The following is a 27,105-nucleotide window of genomic DNA, read 5'->3' on the forward strand; positions in this document are numbered from 1 at the left end:
TTAATCGAATAAAAATTAATATAGTCATATAACACATATAGGTAATAAGAATAGGTATATAATAATAATTATGATAGTAAAATATAACCAACTATGAACGAAATTAAACTTACATTGAAGAGTAAAGGTAATAAAAATAGTAACATGTTTTAAACAAAAATTAATTGTTAGTTTATTTGACTAAGTTAATAATATGTTAAACTATTTTATTGCCAATTGTTTTATTTTATTATTTTTTCACTCAAATGTAAGTAAGAATGTTTATCAAAAAATCACATTTTTGGATTCAATCATATTTAATTAAATATAAAAATTGTTAAGTTCAGTTGTTATAATTGTAAAAGAAACGGTATGTTTTGGCCGAAAAGTGACACTGGCCGAAAAGGGAAGGGTACATTTTGGCCGATAACGGTGACGCCCTCGATTTCAACTATAGTACCTTATGTTTTAGTAAATTGGATCAAGATGGTACTTTAGAGAGGTCATTTTTCGATTTTCTCAATAGTTATTTAATGCCACAGGAAAAACTACCGACAAATTACAAAAACCGGCTAAAAATGGGATTTTAATTTCTAACGCTTTGTCTATCACCAGAGCAACGAATAAAAAATAAAAATAATATTTTAATTAACATAATATTCAACTAACAGGCTATAATAATTAATAATAACAATATAACAAATCCAGACTGACAAACCGTCTCCGCTCAGAATCGTTTTTCTTATACAATGATATTATAGTATCATTGAATTCAAATTTAATACAATTTATTATACATTGACCCACTTGTAACCTACTGTAGAGCAGAGCGACATCCACTTACCTGCTTTTTAATTTTTGAAATATAACGAAACTATATGGGAATAAATAAAATACGATCATAGTGCATACTTGTAAAGTATTATGTAAGCCTTTAAGATAATCTAAGTTACAGCGTACAGTTGTAGTTATTACATTTATTAAATTAAGACTGGATATTGCTGATTTTACAATAGTGTTTTTCAACTGAATAATGTGAATATGAAAATATGATCTAATAATATAGTTTACAATTATTAATTATTATTAAAAACTATTTTATTTTGCTAGTTTTGAAACTAGTTATTGTATTGTTTTTTTCATACTATCTCTTTCTTAGTACCTTTGTGTTCTGAAATTATTTAACCATATAAAAATCAGATAAATTGAATACCAAGCGTTTGAACACAATATAATATCTATACACCAAATGTCAATGTGTTTAATTAGGTATGTGAGTTAAATGTAATCTGTACAAAATAAATATTATTAAAAAAAAAATGTTATAACTTATAGATTATGTATTTAATACATAAACATAAACATAAACTATATTCTTTTCTCTAAATATTTTAAAGAACATAATATAAAAATAAATCATTTTTTTTAACGTTTATAATGGATTAATAATAGCCTTCTTAAAATTAAAAATATTTTTAAAATGCATTGTTTGGATTTTGCACATTTTAAAAATATGCAATTATGATGAATTTATATTTATTATATTTATATATAACTAAATTTGCCATTTTTGTTCAAACATCTATCAGAAAAAGTTTTTTCTTTATTGGTTGAAAACAGTTAAAAGTTTTTAAAATTCTAGTAATTTGTCAAAATGTAAAGGCTCAAGTGTTAATTATTTCAATAATAGTAGCTACCATAGCTATTACCAAAGTTAATATTAGTCCAACTGCGCTCTGTAGATGTCACTTTTTTGCTGTAGTTATTCAGTTTTTCTAAAAAAGTACTTCTTTTCTAATTAAAAGTAAAAAAAACATAAATTAACAATTGTTTTATGCATTTCTACAATATGCTACCAGTTATTATTATAAAATATTTGGGACGCTAAAAATAAAATGTATACCGCGACTAACAACCTTAACAACATAAGGTATCAAGTGATTTTATAGCAAATAAAATTTATATTTAATATAATCGAAGCATTCGAAATTATACATTTATCAGAACATCTTAAAATATAATATACTACTACTATAGGTTATACTAATATATACTTATTATGTATTTCTAATGTTCCCATTAATAACATTTTAATGTTTACTGGAAATAAAAAAAAATACCTACCATGTTGTATTTATTTAGGCAAAATGTTTTTCTTACGTAACGTAAAAATATAATATATTGAATGTTTTTAGTTTCAAGCAGGTTTTTGTATCCAAGTTCAGCTGATATTAATATCGGGTTTTGAAAATGAAACTGCTATTGAAAACCGGTGATGATACCCTTTTTAATACCTACAGACTACCAACATCTTAACTCGTGTAATGGGTATTTTAAATCATGTGGGGTATTACTTTCTAGTAAAACTATTGTTGTACCAATTTCATTGTGTTACATTGCTGAAATTTGAAAAATATACTAAGCATATTATTTTTCTATCTTATATTATTGTGTACTAAATATCAATTTATACATATAAGCGATAAATAATGTATTCATTAAAGGTATAATATGAAATATTACCATATTGTTTATAGTTTTATTGAAATGATATTTTGATCTCTAGTTTAATTGGGTATTATTAGTACTTCGGGTTTAAAGTTCAATGCCCATCAATTTATAAAAGAATTAATTTGGAAAAAAAATTTAATTATTTCTAAACAAAATATTTGTACGTAAAATGTAATGTAGTATATAATATGTTATATACGTATTTATAAGTATGTATTTTTTTTTGTTATTGAAAATCCATATTTTTCACACCAGAAACATAAAATATTAAAAGTGTGTTTTGCTCATACACTTCTTTCGACAAAATATTACCATTTACGATTTACATTTTTATTTGCGACAGATAAAAAAGATAAATATATTGTAATATTGACCTAGTACAGTATTATTATTATGCAATAGTTTTTCAGTTTCCTAGAATAGAATATTATTCAGATTCATTATTGTTACTCGCTACATATTATTATTATGTCGTAATACTATTATAATATATCTAATAATAATAATGATTCCTTGGCTTGTGACTGTTGTAGCTTAACGGACTCCAACCTGACTGAAAATTTTGAAAGTGCATTTATCAATGTTTTTAATGTCCCACTCACATTTATCAAATAATAGGTATACTTTGGACCCCCCAGGTATAAATTAATAATCGCTCAGCTTAATATGCTTTATTTTTATTTTTTTATTTTAGATTCTGATCAGCGGGTAGGCAAGAAATTGGTGTAACACAGCTGTGTTTATTTATTTATTAGCTTATTTACACTGTGATCACGTTTTCGGATAGAAGAAGTGCTCCGAAACTTTCTGTATCGGTTAAATTTTGGGCCCAGACGTGAGGTGATTCTTTTAAATATACAATTTTATACTTTCTACCAGTTTTCGTGGAAACTGCAAAAAACTGTATCAAATAATTGTAAAAAAAAAAACATAGACATTTTCGGTTTAAATTTAATATGCAATTAGAAGATTAAAAATAGTAGTAGTTTTTTTAATACAGCATCATTCAATAATATTTAGATACTTTTTATCTGAAAGAGGTATAGAGGTAAACTCTTGATTTTTTTTTTAATACCGAAAACAAAATCCTAAATATTACACTATTTATTTTTTAACGTGGCCTCTCATGTCTATTAAATATGACGTAGGTTTATATTTATATAGTTATTGGCAGTCATTCGTCAAATATCATCTATTGGCACATGTTTTTTAAAACTAAAGGAACCTATGTTTGCAGTGTTCTCACAAACTTGCTTTATTTTATCTGTAACCATTATTGTTGCCGATGTAGTAATTAATAATAATAATAACAACTTTAAGTTATTAACCACATTAATCATAATGTATAAGTGCTTAAATTCTGTGTAGATAGTTTTTATATATCTATGATGATTAATAGTTTGCGATTTTCGTAGGAAAACTAGAGAATTTTTGTATTTATATCATTGTACCAAATACCTATAGTGTAGGTAATGTTGATTTATAACAGATTATTACCCCAAGTACCAGGTCTTTGGGAAGCGCATCAAATTATATTCCATATTTTGATTTATACCTCAGAATAGTAATTTTGTATTTCCTATTTATAAAAGGCACTTAATACATTTTTTCCCCTACCAAATCCATCTTAAGCTTAACGTATGACATACCTACATTAACTATAGTTAGCATTAAGAAAAAATAATACATTTATTTAATTATTCAATGTTATATAGGGATGGCATTTATTTCATCATTAATAATTTATTGATCAGAGTACTCTAACGATGATCAAATAACCAATATTCTTAGCTAATTCTTGAAAAACCATTGATTTACTATAGAATTTAGGTATATTTTACATTATAATATTATATTTTAGTTGTAGTTTTATTGAACCTCCCATAATAGGTACTATATACCAGGTATATAACATTTTTAGATGTTAAAATGGTTTAATATATTTCTTGTATATTTTTTTGATAAATATTCGCTATTATTATATATTTTTAAATCATAATGTGTCGTTATTGTTTAGTCCGAAATACTATTTATGATGGGAATTTACTTTACCATTATCATTTGAGATGGCATCTGGACTTCAACTTAAAACATAATTAAAGATATCAATCTAACCAAAATGGATTTTGCAGATTAATTCCTGGATACCAATAATTGTATTTGTTTGTGACCTATTTTTTTGAAATTTCTGACTCGACATGATCTTCTGTGAAGACGTGAAGTAATATTATTTTTGGATATCAAATTAATTTGCAACAATATTTCATTTTGTATCCTATTTCAAATGTTCCTTTAAGCTATTATGAATTGATTTCATATCCAATAACAACCACAAAATCAAACTTTGTACGGTGAAAATATTTCCATTGTTAAAGAAAATGAGCATATCAAATATATTATTATTGTTGGTAGATTTATGCCATTTCCAGCGTGTGTATAGAGATCATAAATATAACTATTAATATCCTAAGTTTGTTCCAAAAATCAGATATTGAATAAGTGAGTCACTCCGTGTATACCTACCTATATAATTTTCAAATATAAATTTAAAATGTTCAATACTTAATGATATTTAAATGCAATTTAAATTAATAGTAAAACAACAAAACCACTAAATAATTTAAACTGGTTATTTAGATTTTTATGAATGAAAATTGAAAAATATAAATTAACCAAATCCAAAAATTGAACTCTTTCTGAAAACCAATCGAATCTTTTAATAGAAGATTATATTTTTAAATAAATGAAAAATGAGTGATTTGAAAAGTTTTATAGATTTGTTAAAATTGTCTAAACTACATAAAAAATAATAAATTAATTTTAGACGGAGCGAAACCTTAATACCAGTTTTAATAACTTTTTACCATCAATTCAAGTTCTTGATTAAAAAAAAAACATATTTCTTTTAAAATAAGGAGCATTGATTTACTCTTCATTTACAGAGTACAGCGGACACAACATTAACATTATTATATTATAAGATTTATAACTATGCATTCAAATTAAAAATACAATTTTATTTTACTGATAACTCAATATACTATCAATCATAATTTGATATTTTGTATAGTTAACGTTTTTAGTTTGGATTATCATAGTGAAATCAAAAAAATAAAATAATACGAGGATTATGCATGTATTTTAGAATCCGAATGGAGTGAAGATTATTGCGATTATACCAGTTATAACTGATGCAGTTTCATAACATATTTAAATATAATGATGTATTTTTTTATATATCATTTTTTCGGTCAAGTGCTAACACATCGTTTCTAATTTTTTATAGGAGTTTCGTAGGCTCTATACGTTGATTGGAAATGTTACATATTATAATATATCAGGTACCTATTATTATTAATGAGTTATTTTTGCAGAATACCTATATGATTTCGAGAAATCTATCAAAAAATGTTAGTAAAAACATTTAATAGGTCTATATTTTGATTTATTTTTTTGTACTAACTTTACAGAAAGCACTGCAGCTATATACTTTATTAGAATTTCAACGAATTGTAAAATTTTGTATAGTTTAGTAACAATGACAATTATCTACTCATAAAGTGACTTAATATACTATAATGACTTATAATTGAAACTTGAAAAAACATTTCCAAAATATTATTTTTTATAAAATTTGTTATTTTAATTATGATTACTTAGGTAGGTACTTGAAAAATTAGTAGATCATGTTATATATTGATATTTATAATAACCACGTTAATAAACATTAGACTTTGCCACTTTTATTTATTCCATAAATAATTCATGATTCATGGCTATTATTTTAGACTAATATTCGTATATATTATCTAAATTTAATTTTGGATACTTGAAATTGTAACTTTAAGTTTTAAGTCAATTTAAATATTATTCTACATTATACGAAATATACAGTACTGTAGTAGTTATTATATTATTATTATCGTATTCTATGAATTAATTAATTTCAAATATGTCAAGTACTGTTTATAGTTTTATACTTTAAGACTAACCTAATTGAATTTTGTCTCCCTAAAATGCAATAACATGAAAACAGAATTAACTCGTCCGTGAATTTAGATCACCGTGTAAACCAAATATACTACTCTATTTTTTTTAAGTTTCAGCAAAATATTTTTTTGCGAATGATTATGTGTAAAAATGGAATTTCGAACGTTTAGTTAACAAATTATAAGAATCTATTTAAAGTTATGATGAATGGAGAGTAGTAGACCAAATAATTTTTGAGTTACCATATGACAACTGACAATCATTTTTGCTCCAAACATACCTACTTAAGTTCATAATTCTCAGAAAAATATTCTCCTTCAAAATGTATAATGTATTAATGTGATATAAAAATGTAAAAAACGTGAAAAAAATTATAAATTTTTTTTCCAAAAATGTTGTTTTGTAATGAACTCGAACACCTAATGTAAACAATTTATTAAATTTTAAAAATTTTAAAATGTATCAAGGTAATGACTGTTGACTGTTTAAAGTATATACATTTTACTCATAAAAAATGCAAGTTATTCCTATGCGTATTTAAAACACGAAATTCTTCGCGCGACTGTCACGTGTTTCGACACAATGTTATTACGTTTTTGTTTGAATAAATTATACGTAAGGCTGGCGATGTGACAAAGTCATACTATAATATTCATGTGTAAGTTTAAGTTTGATACTATGTTCACTAGAAGTTGAGACTTATCGTTATATATTCTACTTTTACACGACATTGGATTAATTAAAATATGTTCGGAGTAACTTGGCACTAATATAATAATGATTAATGGGCATATTTATGTTTTTTTGGAAGATTTCATTATGCATTATTTCAAACGTGAGCTGTAATGCATACTGAATTGATGAATTTCAATTATTTTCAATTAATTGCAAAATAAATAGTAGTGATGATAAATCCAGTATTTGAGTTTATCACGCGTAGCTAACTATGTAACTTGAATACTTGATCGATTTTAATTATATTTTAAACAGGCGTATGTAAAATGTAACTACTAATAGGCGATCAAACTGATCAAAGTATAAAGTTTAATCGGTATGTTAACATTTTAATGTTTGTCTTCAACATATGAGAAAATACTGTAGAACTGTTAAGTGTTATAGCTATAGCTTGTAACGTATAACATATTTTAAATGTGCATAATTTACATTTAGATTGTAACTTAAAATTTGATATTTGTGCTTGTTCACTGCAAAGTAAGTTTCTGTGTTCAGTTTTGTTATGTTTAAATTATACTTGAGAATATAATGTGGCAGTTAATCATTTGTTTTAAATTAAAGATCATGTACCAACGTTATCATCAATGCACATTTGTTTTATATGGCCTAAAATGTGTAGTATTTACAGGCATATTAACACTTTGGTTAACGTTTAGTGTCTTTCATAGAATGGTAGGTATTTACATCAATTTTAATATAACTAGTCTAGAAATGAGAGGGGTTCCATCTTATGTGACCTAATATGTTTTTAAAAAATAGAAACTGTTAGTTCACTATACAGTTTAGATCAATTATGATAAGTTGTAGTTAGGTATTGTAATTTCTTAAAACTAACTAAAATTATTACGAGTAACGACTAAATATTAACAGATGCTAGTATCCATAATATGATTGATAATAATAAACCTGGGTAGGCGTGATAACTTTAATTTAATGTCCAACAATCAACATCAAATATTCTAACACAATTATTACACGTACTTATATTATACCTAACTGGGGTGCACACTTTAAACGCATTGGTTACCCGTGGATTCTGCGCTAAGACCAGATACTAATTATTTTAGACTGGGATGCATTAAGTTCTGGAATCGATTTCATTTTTACGATTAAATTATAGTTACATTTTTATTGGTTTCAGAATAAGAACTTTTTTTTTTGAACAATTGTATTTTTTATATATGTTTTTTCGGATAGAATAGTTTCTTCTCCATACCTATCGATCGGAAACCAAATATTGTCAGTATTTTTTAAGAAGTCGTTTTTAGATTTTTCAATATAGTTTCTCCGAGCGTAATGCTGCAGAAATGTCAACAAGCGTGGTTTTAAACGAGCCACTCTCAGAATTGTTTTTTTGAATGTGATGATTTGTCATTGGTTTCAAATTTAATAACACAACTTCAATAACATGTACCAGACTAAATCGAGACGATATAATTATCCAGAACTTGATTTTTTTATTTAGTCCAGATTTTAGATTCTGAGTGGAACGGTGAATGTGTTGATTTTACAATGATGTGTGTGTTTTTTTTTTTTGTGTCTGTCATCATGGTTTGGGAAGTTAAACTGCTTCGATTTTCTTCAACAGTATCCTGTTCGATGGGAAAGTGAATCTTGTTGGTGGTGCATTCGGAAGGTCAAAATTTAAAATTGCCAATAGTTTTCAAAAGCGCCGGAAAAAACAACATAAAAATTAAGGAAAAACGGGAATTTTTACGCAAAATCTGTTTTCTACAAAATCGATTTTGCTTTTTGGTATAACCCTAAAACAAGTAAACGTATATATACATGAAATTTTCACTGGTTGTTTATATTTGCATTTTCTATATATGATACAATTTTCAAAAATTTTCAAAATATTTTGATTTGTTTTGAACTGTTTAGGAAAATTAATGTTTCCAATTTCATTATTTTTTTTTTTTCAATGAATGTCAATAATACTTTATTTGTTGGGTAAAAAAGCTTGAAAATTTAATACAAGACTCCTGTTACAATGACATTAAAAAATATTAAAAATCCTTAGTCACAGTTTTTTTTATAAGCATCTCAAAATCTTAAAACATCATAAAATCTTGACAAAATACGGAAAAATCACGAAAATTAGCAAATTATTTTGAGTTGAGAATTCATAAAAAAATTTTTTTTTTAAATCCAAGGTTTGAAAATGTAATACAAGATTATTCATAAGTTTGTCTACCTTTATAAAAAAAAAATGTCTTCAAGCAAATCAAATTAAATTTTTATGAGCGTTTGAAGTTTATATTTTTACAAGATTGGATATTCACTCGATTTCTCATGTAGCGTTTTGTTATTTTATTGTTATACAAAAATGAATAACCGTAGGTACATGAACATTTTACTGAATATTTATATTTTAATTTTCTATACACCATAACATTTTGAAAATATTTTGAGTCTTTTTGAGCTGTTGACGGGCATTGTGAGTTTTCAATTTTTTTAGTTTTTTTTCTATAAATGTCAATAAAATTTTTTAATTTTTAAAAAAGCTTGAAAATTTAATATAAGGCGCCTGATATATTTTTACAATAGCACTTAAAGAATATTATAAATACATAGAACCAATTTTTTTTTTATAAGCATTAAATTGTATTAATTATTTTGTAGTTAAAATGTATAAAATTTTCAACTTTTATAGCTAAGGATTGAAAATTTAAAACAAAGTTCCATGTAAATAGGTTATATATAAATTACTTTATTCACAATAATATCATCAAATATACTTAGAAATATCATAGGCTAACTGACCGTTTTCGCTCTGAAACGTTTTTCTTATACAATGATATTTTACCATTGAATTCAAATTTAACACCATCCATTACAGTGACCCACTGTAACCTACTGTACAGCAGAGCGACATCTACCTACCCAATTTTTTACGTTATATCTATGTTGGAATAATACTTATTGACGATCTATTTTAAGTAGTTGGTAGCTTCCAACCGTTTGTAATTGTAGATATATGTATTGTAATTTCAATTTTCAAACCGACAAAAAATTTAAGCAAACTAAGAAATTTTCGGTTTTAAATTACCTCTTGAAACAAAGCCTCTGAAAGTAGGCAAGTTAGTAAACAATCTCCAAAAGTTTCAAATTTTATTCTTATTATCGATTTGAAATTGAAGTGGTTTGACTTAGGTACCTAATACTCTGATATGCATGCAGTATTACTGCAGTAATAGGTTATGTTTTTATTGTTTTATCAGAAAATAAGATAATAGGTTTAGAAATTAGAAGTGTCTCTCAAAAATTTCATACAATCATAATTCTATCATTAAGAATAATTTCACAAAAATAATTACTATTGTGTTGAAAATATGAAATATTAAATAGATAATATTTTTCGTTTTTAAATTTAGGTCACTTAAGTTCGCATGCGGAATTTAAACTAATAATAATATAATATGATGTTCTAATAATCTAATTTACGTAAATAAGTATACTAAATTATGTACAGTATATTGAAATTGACTTACTATACTTATACTAACATAATATAGTAAAATGCTTTCTATTTTATTTATGATGAATATTATTTTGACCAATATGGTCTGAAAGTGAAGGATTATATTTTGGTAAATACGCCGATTCAATGGTCTGCAAACGACAATATAATGTCGTATAATACAAAAAAAAACCAACAAAGTGCATGATAATATTACTCGTATAATGAATTATATTTAGCTGATATTTACTAACCTAACACTTAACACTAAAATTAATGAAAGAAAATAAATCATCTTTAAAATCTTAAGAAAGAAAATATATAATTACATACCTAAACAATATACACATAGATATTATACATAAATTGTAATGTTTTATTTTACCAAATGAACCGTTACTCGTTAGTAAATCATATTATAGAAATTTACTCGTCGTGATTTTTACTTTAGATTCTGAGCGAAGCGAAACGATGAATGTATTGATTTTACAATGATGTATTTTTTTTTTATTTTTTTTTTGTGTCGTCTTTACCTTTTAGGACAGTAAAAGTGCTTGGATTTTCTTCAACAGTAACTTTTCTGATAGGAAAGTGAATCTAGTTGGTACTTTGGGGGATCAAAAGTAAAAATTTCCCAGTAGTTTTCAAAAACAACGTGAAAAACAAAAGAAAATTAAGGAAAAACGGGAATTTTTACGCAAAATTTGTTTTCGAGAAAACGATTTTGGTTTTTGCTGCAACTCTAAAACAAATTATCGTAGGTACATTTTGTCAAATTTTGACAACATTTAATAATTATTTTGTAGTTAAAAATGTATAAAACGTTCAACTTTTATAGCTATAAGGATTGAAAATTTAAAACAAGGCTCTACGTTAATAGGTTATATATAAATTACTTTATTTACAATAATATCATAAAATATACTTGGTAATATCATAGGCTGGCCAACCGTTTTCGCTCAGAATCGTTTTTCTAATACAATGATATTATATCATTGAATAAAATTTAACACCATCCATTACAGTGACCCACTTGTAACCTACTGTACAGCAGAGCGACATCCAATGATTTACAAACAGCTATGATAAAAATATATAATATAAAAACAACTATAGATAAATAGTATAAAATACGAACATTTTATATTTTCATAATTGTATGATAAGGTCAAGATTAAAAACACAATGTTCGTGATTACAGTAAAATGGGTTGAACATATTGATAGAAATGTGAGCTTGGAAAATTTACCAGGTAAAATGTACGTTTATTTTACTGAGGATAATTTTTTCCACCTCATTTTAAATTTTTTACAAGCGTAGTAACTATTATTAATGTACTATTTTGGTAGTGGTATTTACGAAAATCGGACTAATTCATGCATACATACTGTATTTAGTAGATTTACACTTTTTGAAAAGGTTAACACTGTGTCAAACACATATGTTCAATATTATATCGTCACATAATTCCAGTTTGAATTATTTTAAAAATATATTTAGTAGGTAGGTCGTAGGTGATGTCTACTTAAGTACATTTCATTTATATAGAAGTGCATATATACATTTCATTATTATATTTATTTTAATATATTTCTTTTTCTCCTATAAGTGTTATAAATTCAATAGATGAAAATGTATGCATACATGTAATACAAATATTAAAGTTATATTGTTTTATAGAAGTTAACATTTTTATTTCATGAATCATTTTTTGTTCCGAATGAAACAAGTAGTTTTAGTTTATGCAACGAATATTTAATAATAATACAAGTTTTTTTCCTATGAACACAATTTTAAGAATAAGACAGTAAGCTATACCTAAGTAGATAGTTAAAATAGAAAACAAAATTCATTATAATTGTATGTACGGTGTACATATTTAATTAATAATTTAACGATTTTAAAATTGTGAGGAATATTTTAACGGTAAATTCCACATATTTACATATAATGGGAAACGAGGCGTACACCAAAATTACTCAAAGAGAGAAAAAACACTTTTACCCTACTTAGAGTTAATCCTATAAGACGAAATACCGTAAATGGAAGATTTTTTTTATGTTATTGCGTATTTATAAAATAATTTGTGTACACAAGATATTATAATAATACGAATATTGGCATAAATTTATAATAAAATAATAATATAATAAAATAATTTTCTGATATTATATGGAATGAGATAGCCAAATTGCCGTGTCACCAGTCGACAAGGCGTAAAATTATCTACAAAATAAATGTATACTTACATAGTATTTTTATTTATAAAAATTATACCCTTTTCACGAACGCCGTCCTATTATATTAATATTTTATACCGTTTTGTATTTGTACTATAGATTGTATTTTACTCTTGCATAATTTAATGAATATCTTCTGGTATAACCAATTATTTCAACTAAGTGGATCTGATACTACCTTCAACCATAAGGTGATTTATAAATATTTTCTAAGAAAATATTCCTCAATCATTTTTGTAAGTTATATGCATGATTTTTTAGTTATAATCTATACATTATTCAACAATATACTAATTTTGGTAGCATTTAAAAAATGTAATACGTCAAGTTGGTCATAAAAAGGGCCTTTATTGAATACATTATAAACAATTCAAATTATACTTGAGTAGGTATTGTTATAACTTATAACTATTATAAATTATAATATAATAATTTTAAAAAAATTAACTAAATAATCTACTTAAATTTCACATTTGTATACAAGTTTGCATTAGTCTTTACATAAAAAGTGATAAAACCTTCAATTTTTAAAGGAATTTAGTATAAGTAATGATTTATCATTATTCATTACCCACTAACTTTGTAGCTCCTTCAGCATTGCATATTATTACTCTACCACTATTACCTAATTTGAAATAAAATAAATCATAAAACCAATTTTTTCTAATAGGATGATTATTTTAAACTGCTAATTTTATTCACTATGATTTTAACGGTTTTTATAGTAGCTTCCAATTTACGAAAGCATAACATCGTTATTCGTTCATCGTCCCACTTAGAATTAAACATTAATGACTTAAGTTTTTTCAACTATATTTTGTAATAATTTCATAACTACAGTTTCAGTTTCTAATATAAGGTAACCTCTACGTTTTATATAAATTAGGTTAAATCTTACTATACGATATTATACCAATATAAAATAGACTGATAATTAAATTTTAAATAAAATAATTTATCTTCTAGTCCAAGTATTCACTTTTATTGACATCAGTAAATATTTTTTATTTTATTAACATATATTATCTACCTTATTTTTAAATTTTTAATAACCGTTTGTTTCGTAAAATTACCTTATGCAATGTGAAGTTGTATATTTATTTTTTTAACATCTTTTTATCCGTTTTATTCGTGTGATTTCCCCAAGGGCTTACACTCTGACCACGCAGAAATAGAAAACTCGAGGACTTTTATTTGTGTTAATAACGTTGTGTGAATTATTGCTTTTTTTCAAAAAAAATTATCCCTTGAATATAGTACCTATACGTTGTGTAAGTTATACAAGTGCAACGAATTCTATTACCTACAATTATTTAAAAAATAATATATAATGATTATTATGTTTGATTTCCATTCCTTACATATGGTGCTTTAATCGGTTTGAGCAATTATTCTGTTTCTAAAACAAATTTATTATTATAATTTCTACAATACTCTAAACCTAATTTATTGTTTTTTCCATATGCAGCCGATTAATATATTTTAAATATTGATCTTACATGTGTTATCAGTTGCACTGTTTCAGATACTTATAGAACGAAATGAGTTGAGAAAAAAATATTTAAATTGATCATAATATTATATTAGTTTAACAATACACATATAATACAATACCAATCTCATAATTTATTATTACCTTTATATTTACTGAATATGTATAAGACATTCTTAAATGAAAATTGAATGTTTAATTCTTAAAAGATGATTCCTGTATATTGTTGATTTAATAAAATTTTTCATTTATATTCGTTGGAAAAAAGTGTATTTGCATATATATTATTTATCTATAAATATACCTTTATAACAACTACATTGAATTGCAAAACTTTTATTTTCTCCAGTTTTTATTTTTTATTATTGTATTCAAAATATAAGTAACCACACTACGTATATAGATAAAAAATATTTCAAAAGGCATATTTATTAAGAATATAAATGGATCAGTGTTCAAAACTTTTGATTTGCATAGTCTATTTGCGCATAAATTAGAAAATTTATAATTAAAATGTATAAAAATAATAACTGTAACTAAAAATTGTAGCTATAAACGTATCTTATTATAACTTAGGTACTATAACAACATGATAATTGTAAGCAGTTGTTTACACACTTTTGTGATATGGTTAAACTTATACAAATTAAACACTGTGTCGGTAAGCCTCGAGTTATTTATTGCAAGATTTTAATAATTAAAATGTGCATCGTCACCAGTGATTGATATAAGTACGTATTAAACATTTCAACATTTTTAATTATCACTGACATAATACATTGGCATATTGAGTTGTTCTCGAACTATTCATTTATGTGACGCCTATGTGACTTGCTAGCATTTGACAGTGGTTGCTCGAGTGGTGGACTTATGCTCGATGTTGAATGAGATTTCATAAGATATTGTAAGATTTTACTGACGGAGGTGTCACAAAGGCATATTATACAAAACTTTATTACATGATTTATTGCTTGAAGGTGACTCATGAAGGGTTTTGTACTTTTGTTACTCTTGCCGTATTGGTATTATTATATGGCAATTACAAAGTTCTTCACGAAATTCTTACATTGGTCTTAACTCTTGAGAGCAAAACCAAATTGCTCTTTACTAAATAAATACAATAAAAGAAAATTAAATCAGAATCAATGATGTTAGTTTTGTTATTATTTTTCGTGGTTGGAAGAGGTAAAATTCACTCTGTGACACTTCCTTCTTGGTATCGCCACTTATCGCTTTGTCATGCCAATCGGACAATCTACCTATTATGTGCTCTCAATGTAGAGCTATCCCTTTCCTGATTCACAATTTCCGTATTCAATCACTATTGCTGACTGTAGGTATTGCTTATAAATTATTTACGGATTTTAAATTGATAAAAACCTACTAATAATATTACTACTATATTGCTACTATTTCTACCACTACAACTCATTAATAAATGAAAAATGTATTTTATTCTGTCACAAAAGAAACATAATACTTTTGCTTAAAATAATACAACTTAATATCTAGAGAACTTTATATGTAACACAATTATACTCTTCGCGTTATTTATTATTCAATAACTAATTTGTTAGCTTCTATGAATCGCATGCTTACATGAATGGTTTTTGAGTCGTTATTATGATTATTTTTTAATATTACACGGATAGTTATGGATTTTTACTTTAATAATAATAGTACCTATGTTATACATAATTTAAATAATATAACAGCCAATTGGCATTTAATCAATACTTTATTTTTAAAGTTTTTAAACCATATTACTTGAAATACATTTTTGTGTATTTTCTAACAATTTAGAGTACAAGTACCTAGCCACCTAGGTAGGCACTTAATGTTTAATGAATGAAATTTTTTTAAATTGAATTTAACTGAATTATTTGTATTATTAAATTCATAAAAACGATCAAACTATTTGTTTAAATAATAAATGTACTTAAAAGTGTCTGTTTATCAACATCTGGTCCACTACAAAATCAATATTTCTATATAATATACACTATAACAAACTATCACATTATATAATAATGTACTATATTATTATAGAGTGCACTTGCACGTAAAAAAAATGAATTACAAATAACAAGCATTATAAAAAAACGTGTCTAGACGTAATATGAGTAACTACGAAATGCAATTTAGTCTTTATGAAGAAATTGTGTTGCATTAAAACATACCCATATCCTGATATTATATACTTTTTAAAAATGTGTAGATGTTAGAATATTACGATTACAGTTAAGAAGAATATTTCAGTAATCCCACATTAAATGAAATTATTTACTTGTATAGTTTTGTTTATGCCGGTATTTACAAATTTACAATTAGGTGAATTTCAGATTTAACGGGAAAATTGTAACAATATGGTACGTTTAAAATACAACAAATCGATCGCTTATAACTAGAAAAATATGTATTTTCACTAGATTCCAAACATAACATTCAAAATTAACAGAGATGTTTAATACGAGTACAAAAAGCAGACATTAAAATTACTGTAAGAAGCGTTCAGCGAATATTCACACCGCTTTAAATACAGTAAATGTCTTGTTTATTACGAAGTATTGTCCATTTGAAATTACTGTGAAAAACTATAAAAATCTCACTACAAATCGATTTCAGTAAAAAAAAAAAAACACGTTACATAATAATTAAAAAGACGCGGATCGATTGTGAAAATATTATAATATTTTAGTTCCATTAACTCAAAGTGTAATAATATTATTACACTCGTTTCAGCATAGTAAATAATAATATTGTTCTGTCGAGCCAACAATAACAATATTAATATAAACATAGTAATAACACGAGGCAGGTAGTCATCACGATAAAAGTCGTTGACGACACCGATGCATCGAAATTGCCTGAACGCTGCGCCGTGTCATCAGCTCTGACGTCGAACAATAATAATATAATATTATAATATTATTGACACGTCGATTGAATATTATTATTATTCATTTTTATTGATCTGAATTAACATAGTGACGGACATTTCCTGTAATATATGTCTAATTTATGTAACATTATTTTTTTTAACTAAAATACCTCGTTATTGTACCTTTGGTAATTTTTAAGTTGTTAGATTATTACATTTTACAACTTTAATGTATTTAAAAAAAAAAAAATTATAATTCATTCAACGATAATTCTGTGTTTGGCCCCCGAGTGCTGAGTCAAGTATGGTATGTTGTAACTGGCGAGATAATTTCTGGAATTCAGTTATGATGTGTTTGACTGTGAGTAGTGAGTACTGTGTCACAAGTATGTTATATTACATATTGGTTGGCTATTATTTGCCATTGGGTATCAACGATTTGGTCTTGTATGACCAATGCGTATTGTCGTTTCTTATATTATATTTAGATCAGGATTTTTCAATCCAATGATATTATTGCTTTCGATTTACCTCAGTTTTGAATTCTATGTTTTTGTCAGTGGGTTTGCATTTTGCCTTGAAATTTGATTTTAATTATAAGTCCTTTATTTGTTTCGATTGGATTGTCTACTGCAGAGGTTGTAATATTTAAGACCCATGCGTGTTACTGATTCTGCCGATTTTTCAGCTTCTCGATCTGCTCGTTCGCGTCCTCCTGTGTTGCTGTGCCCGGTATCTATACTCTTTTTCACATAAGAATGGACCACTCGGCCGACGAAAACTCGTTTTGTTCGTGCATGCCCACCACAATCCGGACATCGGTGAGAGTTTTAACACGGGCGTCCGACGGCCAACGACAGCCGGAGATGACTGTCGACCAATCACAGAACGCATAGCCATCGCCTGGAAGGTCAGGCACTGTTCGGCGGCTCAGTCTGCATGCACGAAAGCGGTTCATTCTTATGTGAAAAAGAGTATAAATGAAGGTAATATTTTTGTTTCCGTCCTACCTGTCTCGAATGTTTTTGCCTGAATATTATTATCAACATAATCAGCATCATCATCACGGTGTAATAATAATTATAAAGTAGACACTCGTATTCAAGAATGAAATATATAATTATATAGGTAAATATTATAATAATATCGTTCAACCTCGTCGCACACCGTCGAGTTTGATGAGACGACGTTCGATAAACACCGCGAATGATCGTGCATCCGACAATGGAAAACGTCTTAAAATATATAGCCTTACGCGTTAAATATACGAGCCTTTTGAAACGCAGTTTCCGCGCGTACACACACCATCGCGGTATTGTTTAAAGCGTACAATAAATTCAACACCACTTCTTAGACGGCTTTTGTCATCGCCGACGACTGTGTGTACAATACGCACACTGCGCACCGTTTGTTCGATCTGTTATAATAGATTCGACCGACAACGGAGTGATAATAGCGCCAACGCGTATTAAATCGTACGACGCGCGGTTTAATCGAATACGATTTGTTCACTGTGTGTCTTGTTTATTTTTCGTATGAACGAATATATATTGTGATTTTACATTTAATCCGTCTCCATGAATATAATTGCGGCTGTTCAATTTAGTTTTTGACAAAAAACGTTTATGTTAATGTTCGCTGGTGGTTTGAAAACGACTGACAATTTTTTTTTATTATTATAATCATTTTGAATATAGGACAAATTTCGCGTTATTTAAATAAATTATTCGCTCATTTCTTACAGTATTATGACAAAGAATGAGATAGTTTATTATTTTACTTTTCAAATGGTTTATAATAATAAGCCGTACGCGTAAGGTACCTGCAGCTACAATATAATTTATTTTATTTTTAACGATTGTTGTTTAATTATTAAATCTATCAGCGTTTAGGTACGAGTCAAACACCACAAAATATACATAATTTCCTAAAAACCCTCATTATTTATATAGTTATATCTATAATTTATGTTAATACTCTTACACATCTCTTAAACGTTTATAGTAGAAATATTGTTTGAGCAATATTATTTTCAGAACTCACAATAATTATGGTAAAGTACTGTGTATGACGGATGTAAAGATTTTAATCAATTTTAATTTTTAAGATTTAAAGAGATTGAACAATCATTAATTTAGACTACCTATGAGAATATAACAATAATAAAAATGGTAGATAACTATATAGGTGCTAAATACTAATTGGTAGTAGCTTACGTTGAACTGTTTAGATGTCTGGTCGTCCCAAACATCAGTATTTTTTAACTCATCTATTGTTAAAGCTTTCGTTAATATGTACAGTTTCGTATTTTAAGTGTATTATATAGATTTGATATTAAATTTTTGATATAATAGTTATATTGAATTAATCTTAAGAAACGATTGAAAATTGACCACCAAGGTCAACTTTATTTATACATCAATTTATTTTGAATAACGTCCAAAAAGCAAGATGAATTATTGTATAATACATATAAAAAGTATAAAATATAATCATAATGGTTTTTATAACTATAAAGTATACTTTTTTATTATATTCTGAAAAGAGCAATGAATGTATTGATTTTACAATGATGTTTGTTTTTAACAGTTATTTTAATGTATTTTACCTAGCTGAAAACAAAAAAAAAGTTCAAGAACTTGTAATTTATTACAAAGGAGAACATTACAGGGTATTGCGATAAACTATTAATAAACTTGTTATTTATTGAGAATTTTGAATATTGGGTTTGATTTAATTATATGGCTGATAAAATGAAATCCAGTCTCGTATTTCTAAAAAATCAACAATTTTATTAAATGTTTAAACATAGATGTAGGTTTAACTATTCGTTTAAAAGTGTTTAATCAAAACATCAGAGGTAGAGACTACGCATGTTTAGTTTTCAAGACATTAAAAAAAAATAATGTTTCATTATTAATTTTAATATATTTTCAGATTTCTTATTGCATTACGCTAGCTTCATCGTTACAGTAGACAAAATATAGGTATATTTTCGAAAAAAAAAAACAGACTGTGTCGAATCCCCTTAAAATAGATCCGTGGCACACTATACAGAAGCGCCAAACACACATCATATTATATCAAAGTACTTGAGAATTGTTTGGATAGCTAATGCAATCTTTTTTTATATATTTATATCATTAATTTTAGGATGGAAAATATAAATTCTGTACCATATATTATTCGAGTAAAAAAATGAATAAATAAACTTGTCCACTGCTTAATGATTAGGTAAGGTTTGTTGGTTATAAAACGAAAATCTCTTTTCAAAACTATCATGGAAAATATCTTTTAAAAATAATAACTTTGAGGTTAACCTCAATAATTCAACGAATACACTTTGAACTATAGATTTTCATGTCAATATTACAGTTTAATAGAATTCAGCCGTTGAAATTTGCATATTATGAAAACTACTTTGCACATGGTTTGACATAACATTTGGATGGACACTAAAGTCTAAAATATGTGTTATTACAGTATTATAAAACAAAATTGACAAGACGTGATGGTATACAGAATACAAAAATAAATTTTTATTATTATCATTTAAATAGAACATTTTTTCTTTTATTTTGATTGACTACGTTTTTTATGATAATCAATTAGGTATAATCAAAATAACATTTTTGTTCGATCGATTACACATAATAATAATATGTACATAATGGACTAAGTGTAAAGTGTATATAGTTTAACCGATATTCTATCCACGATATTTTAAAACAAAATTAAAAGTATAATGGCTATTATTCGCACTTTGGGAAAGGTAATTTGTTTTCAGTTGGTAGTAATGGATGAAATGTCGTATTACATTTAAACCAAATATAATCTGTTTTTGAAGACAAATTTTTGTTCAGAATTAAGTTTATTATAGTGTTAATAACAGTTTTAAAAGTTATAGTATAAAAAAACCTAGTGACAACATTATATAGGTATAGAGATTATAGTCTGCATAAAGTATGAGTAAACTTAGATGGAAATTGAGCATCGCCATGCTAAACATTTTAAAATTATTTTATCAAAACAAATGTTATTATTATACAGTGTCATCTACTTCAAAAGTTTATTTTTCGTGCACTTTTTCATAAATATTTTTACAATTAGCAGACAATTTTTTTTCATTATTTTCTTTATGTTAATAACAATTGTTGACTTCTGATTATATTTAATAGATCTCGAACAAAATTCACCGAAAGCGTATAAATATTGTATTTTACGAAGCTTTTTCTGATTTTCTCATAACACACTTTAACCAATAAAGAAAAAGCTACTATAGTTTATTATTTTTGAATTAATTTGAACGATACGGACAATGTTTGCTCGGAAAATAAAATAATACAATAGGTACCTATCGTTGTCTATTAAATAACTTTATCGATCCGCTCTGTAGGTGCTTATTCCAAATAACCACATGGAACCAAAACGTATATTCAGTGTTTGTCGCATTAATTATCCATTTTATTATTTAATTCATATAACGAATGATATCGATTTTTCGAATTTAATTTGATTGCATCTTTTTTTTAAACAAATCTTGCATGTGAAAATCGAGGATACTCGTAAAACGATTTCCGCGGTTCGTATTATTTATGTCGATCGCAATTCTCGCTCGGGAGGTATTATATCGTCGTGGTAACTGGTAAAGCGACTATGGTGGTATATGTAAATACGGTTTATATACCTAATAATAATTATTATCGCTGTCATCGACACCGTACTAATTGATTCGTGTGAAGCTCATTAACAGATTTTCTGACGGATAACTCGACGACAAAGCAAAATAGATTATCTAAGGTTCATATACCCCCTACAGTATAGAGCGATTTCTCTTATGGGTCGTTAATATTGTCAATGTGGTGTATTGTCCCTCGCCCCACTAAAAAACACCCGACCGACGCTAACTGAACACCGTAATTTCAACGCGACAACAGGTCTGTTTGAGATGTCTTAGATTATATATACCTAATTAATACCTTTAATATAATATTGAAAGCACTATAATGTGCATGGCGTCAAGATGGTTATCTATGTTGTATGTGGTGTAAAATATTACACGCGAGCAGTTGCCTAAATAAAATGTCATCGGTTATCTTAATAATTATAAAAATAATTTAAAAGTTGTAGGTACTGAAAACTGTTGATGAATAGCAAGACATAAGCGTAATTAACATAATTCTATTGTAATTGCCATGTACAATGTATATAAATAATAATATTTTATTAAGCAATCATTTCATTTGTATTGTTGCGATGTACCAATAGATGTCTTTTAATTTTTTAACAAGTATATGTATACCGACTAATTTTATTCTTTAAAGTTATTAATTATTATACTGATTATTATTTGAAAATAAACTACAAACCCGTTTCAAATGTATTACTACGCTACTTTAAACTATGTTCGTTTCAAAGTTAAAGAAGTACATGATTGTAGTAAAGGGAATTTCTTATTCTAATTATATCATGGGTAGTAGATGCATAGAAAATGTTAATACATGGACACATGGTTCTCTTATGTTGTCAGTAAAATGTACACCAATTGTTCAATAAAATAAATGTTTTGAAAATAATATGAATAGCGCTTGTTGCTTAACATTACGCAGTAGATACCTTTTCAATTTCTACTTTTAAATTTCAAATTTGTAACATAAACATAATTTATAGTTTGTTGACACTAGATCTAGTGCAATATTAAAATGTGTATTTTTGTTACAAATTAACTGAAAATAAATAAAAAATAATAGAAACTTACCCGTGAAAACCTTGATGTAATATACATAATATATATTTTAAAACACATGTATATTTTTTGATTTATACAATAATGTATTCAAATCGCCTTAAGCTTGTATAAGTACACTATTTGATTATCTTCCAGTTTTCGTTATCCCAAAAATTATATTAAAAATAATTTTTAATGTTCGTGTGGTATGATATGGTATTTGTTGATATAACTGAAACAAAAATACACAAACATACAGACATTTTTTATATTTCATTGTTGTAGTCTTAAATAAATAAGATAATTTTGGGTTTCTGAATTTTAAAGGTTTTAAACTGTCTTAAAATCAATAATAATTCTACGTGTACGTTTACCAACATAATTCCTAGGCGTCTTATAAAATGTCCAGGTAAATTAGGTACTTAATACTCACATTTAAGAGGCATAATAAAAAATAATATATTATATACCCTAGCACTATCGTCTATCGCAAGACACTTCAATATCAAATATTGACCAAATGTGGGTTACCTCTAAACATGTATTGTTTGTAAAGAGGAGTACCTAGGTAATTGTATATCTCGTCGAAAGTGTACCTTTCCACTCAATTTTGTACACCAAGATATTAATGCTTGTAAACAGTAAATTAATTTTATATACTAAAATAAAACGTAGACTGATAATAACCGTCCTATTAAAAATATAACCTTTTAATATATCTGAAAACTGACGATACCATTTTTATAAATATTAACAAATATAGACAATCAACGAGAAACAAATCACTGTGTTATATAATATAAAAATGCTTCAAGTTAAACAAGGGTTAATGGACGATCCAATATTAAATCCTATGTTTAAAACTTAATTTTAATTTTAGGCAGCTTGCGTGATAAATATTTCATTAATACCGAAAATCACATTATATACCCACTGAATAATAAATTAAATATTATAATAGGTGAATTGTAATTGTTCTCACGTAGATATCCGACATTTACACGCAATAAAATCGTACGAACAGCAATTTAAAATATCACGACTGAAAGATTTTAAAACCTTTAAATTATGTCGAATAATCGGAAATTGGATATAAATTAATAATCTTAGTTCCTTCAACAGTATATGTATAAATATAATATAATAGATACGAAAAAAAATAATAAATCTTATAGTCTATTATATGCATATTAATATATTCAACAAAATATGTCTGTATGTTACATTTTTACATTTAATATTTAAAAAAAAAATGAAATAAATAATAATGCAAAATCGTTATGGGTATAAATAATATTAACGAAATATATGATGTATATAATACATATAATAAAAAATTCATTTAATACTGTATTTATGGGACAATAGAACGATATGTATAGTAACCATAGTGGTTTGTACTATGTATAACATTTATGGGGTAAATGGTAGAGACATATAAATAAAATGACTGGTTCGGTTATCATAGGGGTGTAAGTTATTTGCACGTTTTGGGGGAACTTTTAGGTACATTGTACAGTAAATATACATACAAATTTAAACGTACATTTTCAGTTAATTTAGTGTTATATTGTGTAATCTATTTATTTCTTGAAAAAATCAAATTAATGTTCAATGTAATTTTTTGTCTTGTGTGCTGTGAATAATAAAAAAGCCAATATTTTATTAATTATGTAAGTACACATTTTTTCCAGGAATATTTATGTTATAAAATTTGATTCTTAAAAATTATGTAGGTATATCTATGTTAATTTAAATATTTTTCCACTGTACCTACTTTTTATTAATTACTATTTTTACTATTAGTTACTAATATCTATTTCACTTATTTAGGTACCTATCATTTTCTTAAATTGTTTTTAATTTTATTTAGTTTTTGATATAGAATTTAATGTTGATGTAAATTGGTGTTAAATTACCAGATTTATAAACGTAGTACATTAGTATTAACTTACTATTAAACAATAATACTAAAATATCTATAAAATTATGTATAATTAATTGAAAATACACGATACGAGTTATCAGTTAATTATTGAAATTGAAATTAATTTACTTTGTAAATGCGTACCTATACGTTAACACGAATCGACAAGTAGTTTTCGGCTTAATATTGAAAATAAAATCTAAATGCCGGTCTATTGTAATAATAACAAATAATACTTTACTGTCAAAACTTTGTATATTATGTGGTGATGGCGGCCCGAGTATTATACATGGAAAATAATCACGTAGCGCTTATATTATAATAAAAAAAGAGGGCAGGCAATAAGAAAAAAATAAATATATACCTATAATATTACGGTGCCGATGATAATAATAATATAACGATTGTAACACAGAGAATAAAAATAAGTACGCCATCGTCGACGTCATCATCATTATCACATCGCTAAGCATCGACAACAGTCTCGTCTTTATTAAATTTGACGTATACCGTCGTACGCGTGTCACATATTGGTGGTTTCGAATAGATTTGACAGTATTTCCAGATGAGTTCTCGTGTACACGGTATTATATATCGTTACGGCGAACGTGTGGTTCCGTCTGTGCACGCACTCGTTAACTTATTTAAACATACCATCCAAAACGGAAATTCGGCCGCCGAGCTTGGCCGTCACGAACAAAGGCGTTTCATAATCTATAAGTTATAACTTTACTGGAATTTAATGGACTTTATACATTTGAACGTTTCAATACACCACAAGTTGTTCGGTAAATGTTCGGGAATGCTGAATTTCTCGTTCATTATATATTACGAGAACAATAATTATCGTCTATCAAAATTCGAGAATTTATAACTAAATAATATATCTTCCGATTCACGTACCTATGTAACTTTTGTTACTATAAGAATTTGATTACAATTTCCGCCTTCATTAATTTATATTATTTTTATTTACATAATATTTTACGTAAGTGTAAGTACTTATGGAATTTTGAAAAAAAAAATATTAAATTGTTTGGAGATGAAAACATTTTACGATAGTTTAAATTTAAAATTTAAAAATGTTATTGCAACAAAAAAAGTGACCGGGGGGACGGAGTGGCCGAGCGGACTAAGGCGTCGGCTGCGACGCAGCCGACCTGAGTTCGATACCTTGGCCGCGGGCGGCATTTTTCTTCGGGCAAGTCACGGTGTCCGGAGAACAAGTGCCGCCATCCCCCCACCCGGGGCACGGCAGAAACCTACGGGTGCCCCATTAGAAATTCTGCCAAACATAACACACACGTGTACCAACCTACCCAATTTAAAGACCTACAGTGCCCTCCCCCACACCCAAAGGCCTATGTTGCCGCGGGTTACCCAATAAAAAAAAAAAAAAAGTGACCATTAACTTTTTTTTCTGTCGAAACATACAATTGATTTTTATTTAGCCTACGTATACTTTAAATAAAGATTTTTAACACTAACAAACTAACCAGGTGTGTAATAAAAAGGTTTTTACTATAGATAAAATAGAATCTTAAAGAGTCAGTTAACGATCTTACTGATCGTCTTCATCTAATGAAGAAATAATGATCTAGAAGTAGCAACATCAACAAAATATATTTTATTTTTCATTAATTTATTGACTTTGTTTCTGTCCTTATAAGTTATAAGTAGTTTATTTATTTTACCTGAGAATTCAAAAACATTGTTTAATTTTATTAATTACTCGAGTAAACTATAAGCATAATATCATGAAAAGTAAACATAAATAATGCTACCACCAATATTATAATACACATTGCAATTTATTTTTAATTTTTTTGTTAACAACAATAGACATTTTTCATGATGATAGGTATTCAGAACAGAGCAACAGTCTTTCAAAGTTTCAACTTTCAACTATTTTATTCACCACTAACTTTATATACCAAGAGGTCATCCTTTTAAATAAAAGGTTTTGTTTAATCTCGTCGATAATAAAATATGAATATAATGATACATATTATGCAAAATATAATAAAAAGATTAAAAAATATGTACTGTATTGTAAAGTTAATAGAATAAGTATTGAAGTTTAGAAGTAAAAATAAATACAAAACATAAAGTTTAATACAATGAATTAAATGCACTCCCAGCAATAATCTTCTAAATAC

The 27,105-nt window shown here is 26.5% G+C and overlaps 2 protein-coding genes across 5 annotated transcripts in view; one reads left to right on the forward strand and one right to left on the reverse strand.

The window, feature by feature from the left end:
• Positions 1-27,105, reverse strand: part of LOC132952267 (probable G-protein coupled receptor 21) — a 122,143-nt gene that overhangs the window by 27,907 nt on the left and 67,131 nt on the right. For all 4 annotated transcript variants that reach the window (XM_061024507.1, XM_061024509.1, XM_061024508.1 and 1 more), the window contains one exon: positions 23,050-23,251. The gene's annotated coding sequence lies outside the window, so the exon portion shown is untranslated. The remainder of the gene's footprint in view (positions 1-23,049; positions 23,252-27,105) is intronic.
• The window catches only part of LOC132952269 (phytanoyl-CoA dioxygenase, peroxisomal-like), a 119,412-nt gene that overhangs the window by 6,089 nt on the left and 86,218 nt on the right, over positions 1-27,105 (forward strand). The gene's annotated exons all lie outside the window — the stretch shown is intronic.

This window comes from Metopolophium dirhodum, chromosome 9 (assembly GCF_019925205.1).
Source record: "Metopolophium dirhodum isolate CAU chromosome 9, ASM1992520v1, whole genome shotgun sequence".
In the NCBI taxonomy this organism is placed as follows: Eukaryota; Metazoa; Arthropoda; class Insecta; order Hemiptera; family Aphididae; genus Metopolophium; species Metopolophium dirhodum.